The 17,410-nt window shown below is 38.0% G+C and overlaps 1 protein-coding gene across 1 annotated transcript in view; it reads right to left on the reverse strand.

Annotated features, from left to right (window-relative positions):
* The window catches only part of LOC127654782 (neural-cadherin-like), a 437,028-nt gene that overhangs the window by 136,803 nt on the left and 282,815 nt on the right, over positions 1–17,410 (reverse strand). The window lies entirely within an intron of this gene.

Raw genomic sequence — 17,410 nt, forward strand, 5'->3', positions numbered from 1 at the left:
ACAAAATATCAAAAACAAATTACATTAGTAAAAAAATAAAGAAAATGCCACACTTTTTCTCAGAACTAACTTCACTTTTCTTGTGAAAGCAAACCAACTGGTCTTAAGGTAGAGTAACCTCAGAGGTAGTTCATTGCATTAACTGTGCACATATTCCACTAATGTTTGACATCCAGAAAGTATCCACATATTGAACAATATCTCTGTTATTTTATAATGTGAAATCTAGCAAAAAAAAAATTGTGTGAAATGTTTTTCTTCAATTTACCTTGCTTATATATATATATATATATATAAGAGATATTAGTAGAGAGAAGGATGTATTACAGCTTTCACATTCCCAGTGGGTAAGGAGTTTACACTTCACCACTGTTTGTATTTGTTAGCATTGCCTTTAAATAGTGTAACTTGGTTCAAACATTTTGGGTAGCCTTCCACAAGTTTCTCACAATAAGTTGCTGGAATTTTGGCCCATTCTTCGAGACAGAACTGGTGTACCTGAGTCAGTTTGTAGGCCTCCTTGCTCGCACACACATTTTTAGGTCTGCCCACAAATTTGCTGTCGGATTGAGGTCAGGGATTTGTGACGACCACTTCAATACCTTGAATTTGCCATTTTGCCACAACTTTGGAGGTATGCTAGGGGTCATTGTCCATTTGAAAGACCATTTGTGACTGAGCTTTAACTTCCTGGCTGATATCTTGAGATGTTGCTTCAATATATCCATATAATTTTCCTTCCTCATGATGCCATCTATATTTTGAAGTGCACCAGTTCCTCCAACCCCATGCTTCACAGTTGGGATGGTGTTCTTCGGCTTGCAAGCCTCATCCTTTTTCCTTCAAACATAATGATGGTCATTATGGCCAAACAGTTCAAATTTTGTCTCATCAGACCACAGGACATTTCTCCAAAAAGTAATATCTTTGTCCCCATGTGAACTTGCAAATTGTAGTCTGTATTTTTTATGGTGGTTTTGGAGCAATGACTTTTTCCTTGCTGAGCAGCCTTTCAAGTTATTTCGACATATGACTCATTTAACTGTGGATATACTGTAGATACTTGTCAAAATTATTCCTCCAGCATCTTCACATGGTCATTTGCTGTTGTTCTGGGATTGATTTGCACATTTTGCACCAAATTACGCTCATCTCTTGGAGACAGAATGCATCTCCTTTATGATGGCTGCGTGGTACACATTTGTGTACTATTGTTTGTACAGATAAATGTGGTACCTTCAGGCATTTGTAAATTGCTCCCAAGGATGATCCAGATTATGGATGTCCACAAATGTTTTTTCTGAGATCTTGGTTGATTTCTTTTGATTTTCCCATTATGTCAAGCAAAGAGGCACTGAGTTTGAAGGTATTAGAACTTTAAGTTAATAAGAAAGTTCAAGTGTCTGGTTTGTACGTGTTTGCCTTTACATGAGGAGAGCAATGGGTGAATTCATTTTGTTGTCAAAATTTGTTTTACTTCAGTTAAAAAATGTATGTTTAAAACTTGTAATTTTGAGTGGGAATTTTAAGAGGCCTTTACACAAATGATTGTAAATCAACTATGAAAAAGGTGGGAAAGAGGTGATCATGTGACATCATAAAGACACTTCTGATTGGCTAAAGACACCTTTGGGGTGCAGCCAAACTTAACTCAACAAAACTTCCCCACTTAGGACGAACGCTCTCACTCTTCTCTTAGCCCTTCTTCGGCTGGCATCACTTTGGCACCCCTCTGCCCAGTTTCCGCAAAATGTAGAGTTGTAGAGTCAGAAAAGCTCAGAATGCAAAGTTCTGAGAGGAGTTCTCTTCTCTGCGCTACAACTCACACATGATGGGGAGTCGTGAGTCTCCCTTGTGAAAAGCCTCACTTCAAAGCCCTGCCTTATCATTCCAGCACCAAACTATCCAGCATCAGACCATTGAAACTAGAACTTTCTACGGTCCCAGCCAAAGAGCCAAAGCAACACAAGAAATGCAACAAAATGCAAGTACACTGTGGCGGCGGGGGCATGGTCGAGCACCTCCAGACTTTAGCACCACCAGATCTGTAACAGATCTGTTTCAGATCACTTCCATTCATTTTTTTTCCAAAGCTCACTAACCAACCTGTTTTATGTTTGTCTATGTGTGTTAGTTAGTTAGTTGACGTTGTAAATTATAAATAAAGTATTTTTTGTATTCAAAGAGGATTTGACTGTGGTATATTTTGATAATCTCGACGATTGATTCTTAAAGTCTATGCTCCATGCTCGAACAATATTTCAACATATTTGTGATATTATTTTTGATGGTCATGAGAATATTATTACTCTAAAGGAGTTAAAAGATGTGTCATATCAACAATGTGGCAGAGTGAGCAGACGTACACTTTAATTATTTCAATTTTCCCTGAATTAATTATAATTACCACCTTGAGCTAAAATTCCTGATTTATAAATTGTGAGCAGATACAAAAAGCCTACTCTATTACATATTTAATGGTGGAGAATATTTAATCAGATTTATAATCTGATAATTTGTCATTTATCCTACCAAGATTCCTAAACAAATTTACATAACATTTCTTTCATATTATTGGTGATGAATGCTTGTAGTTGTAAATATACCCTGCCACAAAGTTGCTAATTTCCTACTATATATATATATATATATATATTATTTGCAAAACAACAATTTAAATGTTAACCAAGAGAGAGAGACGCAAGTTGATAGGCTACCCGATTGCAAGTCAATGGACGAATCAGTTTACACCATGTGGCTTAACATGTCACATGTCCCCAGTTGCTAACAGATAACAACCTACCAGCTTGTGCCACATAGAGTTTTATGGCTGAATTTAGTCATATATATATATATATATATATATATATATATATATATATATATACATACATATGTATGTATGTATGTATGTATGTATATAATTTAACATATAAGCATGCTTGCATTTCATTAGAATGTAAAGTAAATATACAAGTTTTTAACCCTTTTCAACTGGAGTGTTCAAATTTGCTAACAATTATTCCCATGGTTCCTGTCTCGGTATCTTTGCGGTGCAATCACCGATTTTATTTCTGAAAACTGCCAGATCCTGGGAGATTACCTCCAGTGTTGGACTTACTGCTTCAAATTGAAAACAGAGGTGAGTCTTTCAAGGTAAGTTAACATGTGTTTTCAATATTGTCTATTGAAAGTCAAAATGTTTTAGTTTCGAAGCATTTATTTGTAGGAGTAATGCTAGTTATTTCTGGAAAAAATAACATGAGCATAGGTGTTCATTAGACAGGCAGCTAGCCTCTATTTTTAAGCAAATTTCGGTGAGTCTTGCTAAATAAACATTAGCTAGCAATACTATGTACATTTTTAGTTTAATATCAATAACTGTTTTGGCCAATTTTGTCACTTGTGGAAGATAGTTACAAAGTTTTTAGTTACAAAGCATTTATTTGTAGTAGGGCTAGCTAGTTTTTTTTCTGGGAAAAAAAAAACATTACAGTCATTGGCTAGCCTCTTTTTAGTTTTACCCATCCATCACACAGACATGATTTTAGATTGTGTGTAGCTTCCTGTTCACGAGGAATGTGTGAGAGGGCTGTCTGCAGTTGGACCTTATGGTTAGTCTGCAAGCCTTTGGTGACTATTCAGTGTATGGATTTGTGAAGCGCACACTGTTTGGTACCAACTGTGTAAATTTTTCTGTTGTAGAGATGGATAGACTATGGCACCCTGCTTTTGAGGGCATGAACACACAGGAGAAAGATCTGCAGGACCAGAAACCACTGCGGGAAGACCCGGACTACAAGAGATGTAGGATGATATGGAACCTGATCCCCAGCCAAGACCATCAACTGGGTATATATATGAATGTGTATGTATTGTTTGTTTCTATTTCTCATATGACTGATACTCACAGTAACACAAACACAGTTACTCTTATTATTTTGGGAATGGCTAGCCATTCTCGCACAGGTTCCAAAGCGTAAATGCTTCCCTGACTCTGTTTCCTATCCCTTGTACTCTGCCATTGATTCAAAACCTCTCCCACTGAAGCCTAGCCATCCATTTGGTATTGACATGGGTAGCGTGCGTCAAGCTGTGCGGTCAATCTCCAATATAATGTTGCGAGAAATTTTTCAAAAAGGACTTTCATGCTGTTTTTTACTCCGGCTGTTGTTGCTGAGATATGCATGTTTACAAACCAGCAGGGGTGGGAGCTCATCCTAAACTGTCCGTCATATTCCAGCTACCAAGGAGCTTTAATGGAGGTGACCCCCCCCATGCATTTTACAGATTTCTTGGGTTTCTCATTTACATGGAGTTTTCCATTCTCTCTGATTACCATAGTCACCGCTGAACCAAGTCACTTCAGGGTTTGTGGGCGGGGGGATTTATGTTGCGTGACTGTTACAAGGCTCTTTTAGCAGCTCTACATGTTGTAGATCCTACCACAGAGGATAATCAGGATCACCTTAGGAAGTTGCGTTCTCTTATGGACCACCTCAAATAAAAATGCTAGCAGCTCTTTCAGCCTAACCAAAATATTGCAATAGATGAATGTATGGTCAAGTCTAAAGCTTTGTCAGTATTTAAATAATGTATGAAGGGCAAGCCTACTCTGTGGGGTTTTAAATTATGGGTTATTGCAACATCAGACTCTGGGTATACTCTCGACTTTCATGTTTACACAGGTTGTCATTATGGCCGTGTTGCTGACTTGGCCACCAAAGTATTTGAATCCTTATAGCAGCCATTCAAAGACCAGGGCCACAATCTTTGGTTTGACAACTTTTACACGTCCCCAGCTCTTAATGTTAAGTTGTTAGAAATGGGAACTAATGCCTGTGGGACATGCAGGGTGAATCATAAACTGTTTCCTGCAGAATCTAAAGACATAAAAATATGGGAATGCAAGACAGCTCGTGGGGATATGAGGTGGTGTAGGATTGAAGGAATATACTTGTAATTCAGTGGAAGGTCATGCTTGCAGTTACATGCATCTCCAAATTCCACAATAAGAATGGCTCAACCAAAATTACTAGGTTTGTAAAAAATTATGCCGACTGGACAAAAGAAGTAGCCCTCCAGACCACTGTCATCAGCAATTATAACAAAAACATGGGCGGTGTTGCTAGGTCAGACCAAATTATAAAATCTTATGACGTCCTACAAAAACTCTGAAGTGGAAAAAAAAAAAAAAAGAGTCTTCCACCACTTCTTAAACATTGCCATCATCATTAGTTTCATATTGTTTAAGGAATGTCAACACATTCATGTGGCACCAAGGAATGAGTGTAGACCAGTGAAATTAACCCAGATAGATTTCAGAGAAAACCTGGCTCGTCAGATGGGAGGTATCGATATTCACACAAGTTTCCCTTTGTGTACACTAAAGCCTGTACTCCCTCTTTCGTCATCACTCCACACAGCCCATGTCCCTAAATTTGAAGAGTCCTATGCTATCTGAGAAGTAGGACTGAAAATAAACTAAAGTAACTTGTTGTGCACTGGATTATAATGGCAAAAGACTTTTCATGGTTTGTGATAGGAAATGTTTTCAGTCTTGGCACTCAGCTGAGAGTGACCAGTTTCACGAAGAGGCATAGGTTGGGCTGTGTTTACTGGTGTTGTTGTCCTCCCCCTCTTCTCTTTTCTCCCTCTCTTCTCTCCACATGTATTGCAGTTGTTGGGTATTTATGAATTTACATGCAGTATATTCTGTTTCTGCACACATTATTAAAAATGCATTTACTGTAGATAGTTCAAAAGTTAGATTTTTTTAAAATTATTTTTTTAATGTTTTGCTGTGTATTTTGTGTTCAATTCTAATGTTATAATTAAATAAAGTGTGTTTTATTGAACACATAAAATGTATATTTCAGTGTTTATGTCCTTCAATTTCAGATGCAATCTCAATTTATTATTAAGGTGCTCAAAGGAGTATTTGAGGGGTGGTCATGTGAAATGATCTTATCTTCTAAATGTTTTATTCCGTTTTCCCCACTAATCACTAGAATGGTCATAACTCTTAAACAATATATATTTCTAATATGTCTGCTATTCTACGTTGCCCACAAAGTATGTATATTTCATACACTCCAAGTTTCCCTCTAGCTTGTATGTAAAATGGTTAAAAATGCAGTTATCTGATGAAGTATGGTGGCTGGAGAATATTTTTGTAAAAATTGCTGTGTGACATCTTATTGATAAAGGATGATTAGCCTTAAATAAACATAAATATATTTATAAAATTTGAAAGCCCTAGTTCTTCTCTTTAATATGATATATACAGATCAGGTGTAATGTTATATGAATTTGGATATGAATATCATATTTTGGCACAGAATGGAATTTTTTAATTTTGGGCTCAGACTTTAAATGGTTAAGATGTATATTAGGCTACACATGTGCATTAATTACAGTCAAGTGTGTTTATTATGCACTGAAGTCCACTCTGAAGCGAACCGTCAAAGAGATATTTATACCCATCAACAGATATTTATACCCATCAACAGATGTTAATCCACACAGATGTACACATGCCACACACACAGTTTATCTCTGACGTTTAGCTGGCAGTGGCTTGGGGGACAATGAGTCAAAGTATTTTGTGCATTTTAGTATTCTATCTCTAACATGTATTCATTTGTGCTAATCCCTCACTATTTTCCCAATTTATCTCTTTTTCATAGACACCAAAGTCTTGCCGGGGTCAAAAAGTAATTGTTAGCTAGGGAGATTAGGATCAAAACATGAGACCTTTCTGTTTTTTTTTTTGTTTGTTTTTTAAGATAAGCCCATACTGGCTAAGCAGTCAGAACAGTGGTGTAGTCAGGACCATTCGCACATACATGCCATATCCTTACTTTTCCCCAGGGCTGTTTGTGTATAACGACTTCTAAGGATCAATATTTGCGTATGCCCACTTGTTTTGTTGCTTCAGAAGTCCATTTTCTACTGTAGTTAGTTTCCCTTTAACTGTATTGGATGCTGTTTTGTAAACTGGAGATTATTTGTTGTAATTGGTGCATTATCAATTGAATTCTGTCATTCCCCACCCCTGACAACCATCGTTACAGGCATCATCGACTGAGGGAATTCATGACAGAGTGGAGAGGGAGAGAGCATGAGAAAGAGAGTCACCCAGTCACACTGAAGTAGTATCAGGTAAAATGAATTAACAAAATATGCCAAACGTCATGTAAAATAAGGAATCGTCCTGTAATTAAGGGAAAAAATTGAATTCCATATGACACACCGAAACTGCTGAGAATGATTCACAAATCGAGAGAAATTTGTCATTAAACACACTCACGTGTGTTGTATGAGATATCTGCTGTTGCTTTGCATGGACACTACACTTGACAGAAGCGAATGGGGGAAAGATCAATGACAATCAGTGGACATCTTCTGTCATGTTTTCTGTCAGAAGCAAGACAATTTTGTCAAAATCATATAGCATTCGAGTGCATGTTAATTGTTTCCCACCATTGGGATTTTAAAACACCAGTAAATGCACCTATTCGTGACATGCAAGTCAGAGCTTGTTCTGGAAGAGAGAGAAGTAAAATAAAACGGCATTACTGTATTAATTCACAATAAAAGTACAGCATTAGTTAAAACACTTCCCTTTCCCTTATGATAAACACTATTTACTACCAAAACAACAACACGTATCCAAAGAGAAATACTCTATTTTCATGTTAAGCATTTCTCTCCCTTTCTCTTTTCTTCCTGGTCATTGTATTAAAGCATTTTTCAAGTTTAGTAGGGGACGTTCGCACTGAACATGTTATCACGTCAGTCCTTAATATTTTTCTATATAAAGCAGTGTCTCGTGCAGGAACGCCTGTAAATATGGGTCATTCCTACAATTCTGTGACATTTTAAGTCCCCATTACAAGTGTCTGTGTAGTGTATATATATTGTCTACTTTCACCTCTTTACAATTTTTATAGAATTGTTAAAAAGAATAAAGGCTTTTTACGTTACACACTTTGGTGGGCTTTAAAGTTAAATTGTAAATAAATGAAATCCTTTTCTATTGCACCGTGTTATTTCCTCATGTCCCAAAAACTGCAAGTCAAACATCTTTGACAAAAATAAATGCTAAATCATTGGATTTCTATTTTTCCCCACATACTGTTAAGAGTTTAGTATTCTCTTACTAGCATGTACTCATTTGTGGTAAATGTGTCATTTAACACTGATAGTGGAGGTTTTCTGTGTGTCGCTTGATTTATTGCCCACAGTGTTATATCATGATACCATGACCTTACATGTTTCACATGTTAGGAAATGACATCACACACACACTGGAGGTGGATATCAGCCATTCTGTCATGTTACTTTGAGTTATTTGAAGTTTATAACTCTATTGTTTTATTTATTTTGTTATGTTAGTCATATGTGGTCAAGCATAACATGTCTATAAGTGGTCGACCAATATATCGCGGAGGTCGATATATTGGCCAATATCCAGACTTTTTTCATTATCAGCATCTGCCAATACATTTTCCTGTTTGGATGATTTGTTTCTTGAGGGTGCCAAAAATTGCCTGCTTGCACATGAAGTGACAGACATGTAAACGACCAGTCAGGTTAATTTTGTTGTTACATGCCATCGTATTACTATAATAATAGGCCGTTGTGGAACCCCATCTCATTTAGTCCTCATATAAGAGCCTTGGCAGAGGCGTTTGAGCACATAATGTTAAAGTGCTCGCCTGCTTCATTCTCCCTGTCTCTCCTCAACGGTTCCCTGTAACATTTAACTGTTATTTAATTGTATTGTTACTTAACTTTTAATTGTCTAATGATAAAAAGGCAAATATCGGGGGTCACGTGGCACCATGCAGGGGTCGGCTGTGTGAACGGTGAGCTCTGCATTATTCCAAATAATATGTGTCTGAATTAGTTAGCTAATTTTTATCCCTTAATAAAAAGGTTCTCGAACAATGTGAGCAGGTGGGCTTCATCACATTAATATATGATTGGTTAATGTTATTAAAATTAATTGTATTCAAAAATTTCATAACCTGCTACAATCTCTCCCTGTAGATGTTCCCCTCTCTTATTTCAAACAATTTGATAGCATAGCGAAGTCTTTCATTTGGAATTGTAAGTGTCCTAAATTACATTTCAATAAATTACATCGGCCTATTGACAAAGATGGGCTAGGCCTACCCAAAATGTTGTTTTATTATTATGCATTCTTCTCAGACATTTGGCTCATTGGTTGCTTCCACCTGAGAGAGCCCCCCCATGGTTTGGTATTGAACAGGAAGTTATTGCCCCTATTTTGCCATTGCAAAGCCTTTCTATCAAACTAATCAGAGAAGTTAATTTACACCCTGTCATCTCACATGTACACATGGTATTGACAAAACTGTCCAGAGTGTTGAACTCAGACATTTATTAAAATGTTGCCTCGAGCATATGGCAGAACCTAAAATGATGTCCCCTTTCTGCTGTTCAGACTGGATTGTGCGAGAGGTTAATAAGCTTGGTGGCTATGAGAGTGGAGTGTTGAGATCTTTTGAAAATTTGGTTCAACATTTTGGGATTCCCAGATCTCAGATTTATAGGTATTTACAACTGCACCACCTGATCTGTACCATTTTTGGGTGTAGCATACACCACCCTAAAGCAGCAGATACTCTGGGAGTGGTGATTACTGCTTTTGGAAAAGGTCATGTGGCATTAGTGTATTACTCCCTGCTAATTCAGAGTCTGGGGGACAGAGATTTAACTTCTATAAAGAGATTATGTGAGAAAGATTTCAACTTGGTATTGGAGGTGTCACATCCTCCAGATCTGTTCACAGGACATCTGGGTTCTACCAACGTACTCCAGCACTTCCTGGGCTATGCTAACTCGTACAGGCAATTCATTGCATTCACAACTTCAGTCCATTGCAGCCCTTCTCACTTATCTATTCAAAGGAAAATCTAAAACTCTCCAGTGGACTTCCCTGGTCATAAGAGCCTTCCAGGGTCTTAAAGTAAGATTCACCACTGCACCTGTACTTCATCCTCCTGATCCTTCTAAGCCTTTCATCGTGGAGGTTGGTGCCTCGAACAATGGGATTGGAGCCATTCTCTCCCAACGACACGGTAACCCTACAAGGATGTATACCTCTCGCAGGAATGGCATCATTGGTTGGAGGGCTCACAACATCCATTCACCATCCTCACTGACACCTCAATGCAAGGCAAGCTCGATGGGCTTTATTCTTTACCAGATTCAAGTTCTCTGTGACGTATCATCCTGCGTCATTGAACACTAAATCTGATGCTCTCTCTCGGATTTATTCCCCTGAATCTCCTGAGTCTACTCTGACCATACTGCCTGTATCAGTGTTCACTGCACCTGTCCAGTGGGACATCATGAAGGACATAGAGCAGGCCACTCAGACTGAATGACCCCTGCCCGGTTGCCCTAGAGACCGTGTCTATATTACCACCAAGTTTGTCCTCATGTCATGCAGTGGGCCCATTCCTCCTTGAGCTCCAGTCACCCAGGTGAGAACCACACCACACAATTGGTTCAGAATAAATGCTGGTGGTCTTCCCTGTCCCAAGATGTTGCTCAGCACGTAAAGGGTTGTTCTATCTGTGCTCAAGCTAAATCTTCCAGACTTCTACCAGCAGGACTCCTCCACCCCTTACCCATTGCACAACGTCCCTGGTCTCACATTGCCATAGATTTCCTCACTGATTTACCTGTGTCTCAGGGGAACACAACCATCATGGTAGTGGTGGATAGGTTCTCCAAATCCAGTTGTCTCTTCCCTCTCAACAAACTACCTTCGCCCTAGAGATGGCTGAAACCATCTTCCATCAAGTGTTCCGACTCAACGGTTTGCTAAACGACACTGTTTCTGACAGGGGACCTCAATTTACCTCACGGATTTGGAGAGAGTTCTGCAAACTTCTAAATGTCAACGTCAGCCTGACTTCCAGGTATTATCCTCAGTTTAACGGCCAGACAGAATGCCTCAATCAAGAAGTAGGTTGCTATCTCAGCACCTTCTGTCTCTCTGGTTTGGATTTCTCCCTTGGGCAAAATATACAAAAACTCCTTTTGCAGTTCTTATACTGGTTTAACTCCTTTCCAATGCATCCTGGGATACCAACGTCTGCTCTTTCCCTGGTTGGGAGAACCTTCGGTGTTGCCTGCAGTGAACCATTCGATGCAGTGCAGCAACCAAGTCTGGAAGTTGGCTCATGTTCACCTGCAGAGATCCATCCGTCTGCAGAAGATACATGCCGACCGATGTTGCCGACTTTTTCCTACTCTCTATCCTGGCCAATCAGTATGGCTGTCCACCCAAGACCTCTGCCTGCAACTACCCTGCAAAAAAACTTTCCCCAAGGTAAATTGGACCTTTTCAAGTTCATCAAACAAATTAATCCTGTCTGTTACAAACTTTAACTGCCCCATCACTACCGCATCTCTCCTCCTTTCCATGTGTCCCTCCTCAAACCTGTGGCCGAGTCTTCAAGTACCTACACTGACAACCCCCCTCCCTTGACCTCGATGTGGAAATTGCCTACCAAGTTAACACTCTCCTAGACTCTCGACGTTGGGGAAGACTCATTCAATATCTGGTAATTTGGGAGGGCTACAGACCTGAGGAGCAGTTCTGGGTCTCCTCGTAGGACATTCTGGACCCTTCTCTTATCTCGGAGTTCCACCTAGTTCCATCCTGATTGCCCAGCTCTAGAGGGGTCCTCAAAGGTGGAGTACTGTCACAACCTCTAGATCTGTTCACACAAGATCCCCTTCCCCTGAATATTAAACCCTTACCAGACTACATTTCCCAGAATCCCTTTCCTGTTTTGACCTTAGCCTGGATATACCCCTTTTGTCTACCTTTTCTGGATTTATTGCATTGTGTGAATTGCTTACCTTGTTTTGAACCCTGCCTGTTTGACTACGCTCTCTAATAAACTCTGCGTCTGACTAACACTCATTACAAGAGGAGGGAGTGTGGGCTAGGATTCAAAAAATGTTAAGATACAAGGGTGGGCCTTATGCAATACATAGATTTTATTGGACCCCCTTAAAGATTGTATAGGCTTGGTCTTAGACACACCAACCTGTTGGTGATGCCAATCGGAGGATGGAGACATGGCCCATGTCTTTTGGTGGTGTATTGAGATCCAAGAATTCTGGTTGAAGGTTCAGAGTTTTGTGTGACATGGTGGACACTCGGGTTTCATTGTGCCCCAGACTCTGTGTTTTGGGCGATGGGGGCAGTCATAGATGTGGGGAATAGTCACACAGAGAATTGGGTTCTGACCTGTGTGATGATCTCCAGGCAGATTATTTTGAGGAGTTGGAGGTCAGTTGGTGCGCCCCCATTTCAGGAGTGGTGCATGGAGGTGGGCAGGGCTGCGACTTTTGAAGAGATTTCATTTGGAACTTAGATTTGTTTGTTGGGAAATGGGGCAATTATTTTGAGTTTTTGGAGGGCTCTTGGGGTGGAGAGAGTAGTGTAATTTTGGTTGAGTATGATTATTATACATGTCTGTCTGTCACTTTATCTATCTATCTATCTATCTATCTATCTATCTATCTATCTATCTATCTATCTATCTATCTATCTATCTATCTATCTATCTATCTATCTATCTATCTATCTATCTATCTATCTATCTATCTCTGTGCAAAAGTTTTAGGCACCTTTACAAAATGTTGCATAGTGTGGATGTCTTCAAAAATAATGGCATAAATAGTTTTCATTTATCACTTAATGTCATACAAAGTCCAAAAAAAAAGCTAAATCAATATTAGGTTTGACCACCATTGCCTTTATAACCACACCAATTCTCCTATATACACCTGGACACAGTTTTTCTTGGTTGTTGGCAGATAGGATGTATCAAGCTTCTTGAATTTACAGTTCTTATATCTATTTAGGCTGTTTTCAACTAATTCTGTCTCTTTATGTAATTTCAGATGTTCGGTGGGTGGCTCTGTGGGGGCAATGACATCTGTTGCAGAGTTCCCTGTTCTTCCATTCTAATCTTTTTTATTTGCAGAACAAATGTTTGGGAGTCTAAATTTTTTTCTATCGACACTAAAGCTGAAGATATAAATGACCATCTTAACACAAATGCTTTTGTGAAACATCTTATGTTTAAGACTTTTGCTGTACACAGTACTGTGTGTGTGTGTATTTATGTGTGTATGTATATATATATATATATATATATATATATGTATGTGTGTTTGTTTGCTTTTTTCTGTATATTTACTCATGTGTGACCATAGGGATATTTGTTGATGTTTTGTTGGGGATTGGGAGGGGGACGGGTGGTTGTGCGTGTGCATGCGTGTGTGTATGTGTGTGTGTGCGTGTGTGCGTGCGTGTGTGTGTGTGTGTGCGTGCGTGTGTGCGTGTGTGTGCAGTGTGTGTGCATGCATGTGTGTGTGCATGCATGTATGCGTGTGTGCATATATATATATGTGTGTGTGTTTGCTATTCTTTATTATTTCACGATAAAAAACAAATCATTACAAAAAAGGCAAATATCAATAAAACTAATATCATATACTGTCTGCAAATATGCGCATATCTTGTTTAAACGGATGTAATAAACAAACCTAAAAAAACTTGAGCAGATCCAGCATGCTGTGGAGCGCTCATTTATTTACCTGTAAAGCACACATTCTATCAGCCTCTCCTCAGCAGTTCCCTGTCACTATTAATTTTATTTTCTAAGGATAAAAGGAAAATATCAATAAAACTTGGACTATATTCTGTTTTCAAATATGCAGATATCTCGTTTTAAGAGATAATTCACAAACCTAACAGACAACCAGCGTTTATTTCTGTCGAGTGCTCATCATATTGAATCTTCCTTTTGAAGTGCTTATCCTATCATCCAGAATCAAAACTTCAGGATCAGAAGTTCCTTTGATTTACAAATCAGGACAGTCAGTCCGTAACAATCCAAACAGGCGATGCAGGCCATTTAAACTGTCAGGAGAAGATTGCTGCTCATGTTGGATCTGCACAAGCGCGTGAGTGCAACTTCAAAGTACTGCTATCTACCATTTAAAATACAATATCATTTTTTACAAAGTTAAAGTTTTGTGTGAAATTGAGTAAATATAATGCTAAATAAGAGGTTATAATTTATTTGAGCAATTTTATGTTTTTACTATATTAAATTGTGTGAGATATCTGCATTATATCGGCCTACTGGCCACCCTGCTCTCTGGATATTGACATCGACCATTATGTCCACCCTGTTATTGAGAAGAAATTATCATTTAAAAATTTCAATACACAGTTTTTATGTTAACAGAAATAATCTAAATATTAGTTTACAGATATGTTTCCTAGATATCAATCACAGACCATGTAGTGGCTAATGTATCCACTGAATGTCCACCCTGATGCTGCCCATTTAACTGGATGTACATCTGAATTATAATTTTTTTTGGACTCAAGCTTGACCAGTGTGACTAATACAGTCTTGTCCCTGTAATGATGAAACATGAAGAAACTTGTAAAAGTATGTTTTCAAAAAGCTTTCAAAAGTTTCAAAGCTGGAATGTCACCGAATTGTAGGAATGACCCATTTACGATACTCTTTTTGGTAGGACAATACCAGTGAGTCAGAAGCCTCAAAGGTTCAAGCCTCAAACTGCCCAGAGCGTTCTTTGATGTTACATGTTCTCCAAAATGTGAGAGTTTATGTTTGAATGTGTATGTCAGTCCGGTTTGTGGGCAGCAAGTTTTTAAAGTTATGGGATTGATCTTTAGTGAATTTGTGTCTGTGTCCCGTTCACTTATCTCCTTGAGCTAGCACAGCTGTCTAAAGAACTTAAACATACTGTTACCTCATATTTCACATTACAATCAGTTCGCTTTTAGAGATGTACAGAGTTAAAGCTATAATCTCAAAAACAAGCCTTGAGTCTCCACAGTCTTCAACATTTGCTCCTGAGATGGGATTTGAAATATCAAGGAGGTAGTAAATATTACAAAAGACGAACTTTAAGTTAGTCCAGAATTCAATGCATGTTCAGACAGGGCTCCAGGGAAATAAGCAGCTTACATATTTGACAACAACATTAACCCAAAGCTCCATTGGCAAATGTTATTTTCATGTGCATTTTAAACAATGCCCTGAGTACTGACAGATGTTGATGTAAAATGCTTGAGGTTTAATGTCACCATGAAATAAAAATTATAGTTTTGCTGCTTTAAGTCTATATTTATTCCCTTTAAGGTCATCAATATGCTAGTGTACGTCCAAATGCTGAAAAAAAAAAAACAATTTCAGAAGATATAAGCATTTAAAATCCTCAGTCTCTCTTTTTTATGATAAGAATTGCTTAATTTGTGTTGACTTACCAATATCACCTTTCAGCCTTCTGAAGCTCTCACAGTTGAGGGTAATTGTTTTCAAATGGAATAGGGCATAGGAATGATGTCGTCTACGCTAACGCCAAAGCTGGACGAAAGGAAACTTTCTGGAGTTTATTTATATTTTTCTGCAGATGGAGGTTTCTTGGATATACCACTCGAGTAAGTGTTCTTTATTCTTTATGCTTAGTATATTGTGATTCAAAACATGGACAAATTAGCTTCTACTCACTTGTTTCACATTCATCTGTTTTGCACAACAGCTCCAGCCTTGTCCTAACTTAAAGTCCCTGCCATACATTTTATTCTCATTCAAATAGCCATTTCACTCAGAAACATGTCAAAATACAGTAATAAAGTCGGTCATAACATCCGTTTCATGGTGACTTTAAACTAAAAGTCCAGACTTCTCAAAAGAACTCAGTGTGGTTTAGTGTGAATTAATTCCTCAAAAAAGACTGACAAGTATAAGAACTGCACTGTTCTGTACTTTTAATAGTAAATGTTTAGGTTAAACACTTTTAGGTTAAACAAATGCAACAAAATATGGGACAAATATCCAATTCCACAATCCATAGTAAGATTATCTGACAAAGCAAATGTAATAAAATTGACATTATTAATTTGTATTTCCCAATATAACAACACAGATTACAGGAGTGAGAGGAATTTACATAAACGCACACTACAGTCACAACACATCTGTGAAGTTCTGCATACTTTAAGACGTCACCACCACATCTATTATGCCTATTGTAACACATACTGTACATATAGGTAGTCGAGTAAATTGAAGAGCATAACCATGTACAACTCACAAGAGCACTCATAATCACATGCCCCAGAAAACTATGTGCAGTTTTACCTTGCATCGCAAAAATTATGTTCAGCACTGTTGAAATGAAAGAAAAATCGATTTATCGGCTTATATGAGTGTGCTATTGGCTTATATTTTATATTCTGACTCTCTGTCTCCCACAAGGCCTTTGTTAGCAACTTAATAACCTTAAAACTACAAAATCCTTAGCTGTGGTCCATTTTCAAAAGTCATTCAGCACATTCTTGTTTTCATTAAAATACTGGCAGTCATAATGTTGCACCAAAGTCAATATGACCATGACTTTTACTGCCAAAATATGGCACATTATTCACACAGATCCTGATTTCAGACCCAGTTCATCAGACAACTTGAATGTCTTTGCTTAAAATAAGTAGTGAACAGAAACAGACTTAGAAACAGGAGATCTATTTAGTGTATTAAATAGTGTGCCATATATTCAAATTAATATATGTCAAATTAGTCAAATTATTTTAAGAGCCTTTAAAATGAAGTAAAATAGAAGTAACATTTTATAGTGGAATTACTTGCACACTATAGTGGCATACTATGTATACAGTATCTACTGTATATTTGCATTTCCAGAAGGAAAGGTAGCCTTAGGTAAGTTTGGGTTTAAGACTTTAATTCTGTGTTAATAAAATACCACATCATGACCACTTTACTGTTGCCATGACACCAAGATTTACATTTACATTTATGCATTTGGCAGATGCTTTTATCCAAAGCGACTTACAGTGCACTTATGACCAGGACAATCCCCCCGGAGCAACCTGGAGTTAAGTGCCTTGCTCAAGGACACAATGGTGGTGGCTGTGGGGGTCGAACCAGTGACCTTCTGCTTACCAGTTATGCTATAGATGGTTATATTAGATACAAGAAAGAAAAGTCCAACTACAATTCAGTGGGCAAATAAGTGCAAGAAAGAAGACCAACTGCAATTGAGCATGCAAGTATTACACGGATTACATCACTGATTTTGAATAGAAAACAATGACTTACAATATATGCCTATAGATGATTTTCAACCTTGAAATTGAAAATGTCTTAATACGTTTCAAGTTTATGCAAGCAAATATTGATAGCTAAGACATTATGACAGTACCTACAAAACAAAATCAAAATTGAGTTCGTAAGTTCTGCAGTTTAAGCTGCATTCATTGCTGGAAAAGAAATTTAAATACAGA

This window comes from Xyrauchen texanus, chromosome 2 (genome assembly GCF_025860055.1).
Source record: "Xyrauchen texanus isolate HMW12.3.18 chromosome 2, RBS_HiC_50CHRs, whole genome shotgun sequence".
NCBI classification, from domain to species: Eukaryota; Metazoa; Chordata; class Actinopteri; order Cypriniformes; family Catostomidae; genus Xyrauchen; species Xyrauchen texanus.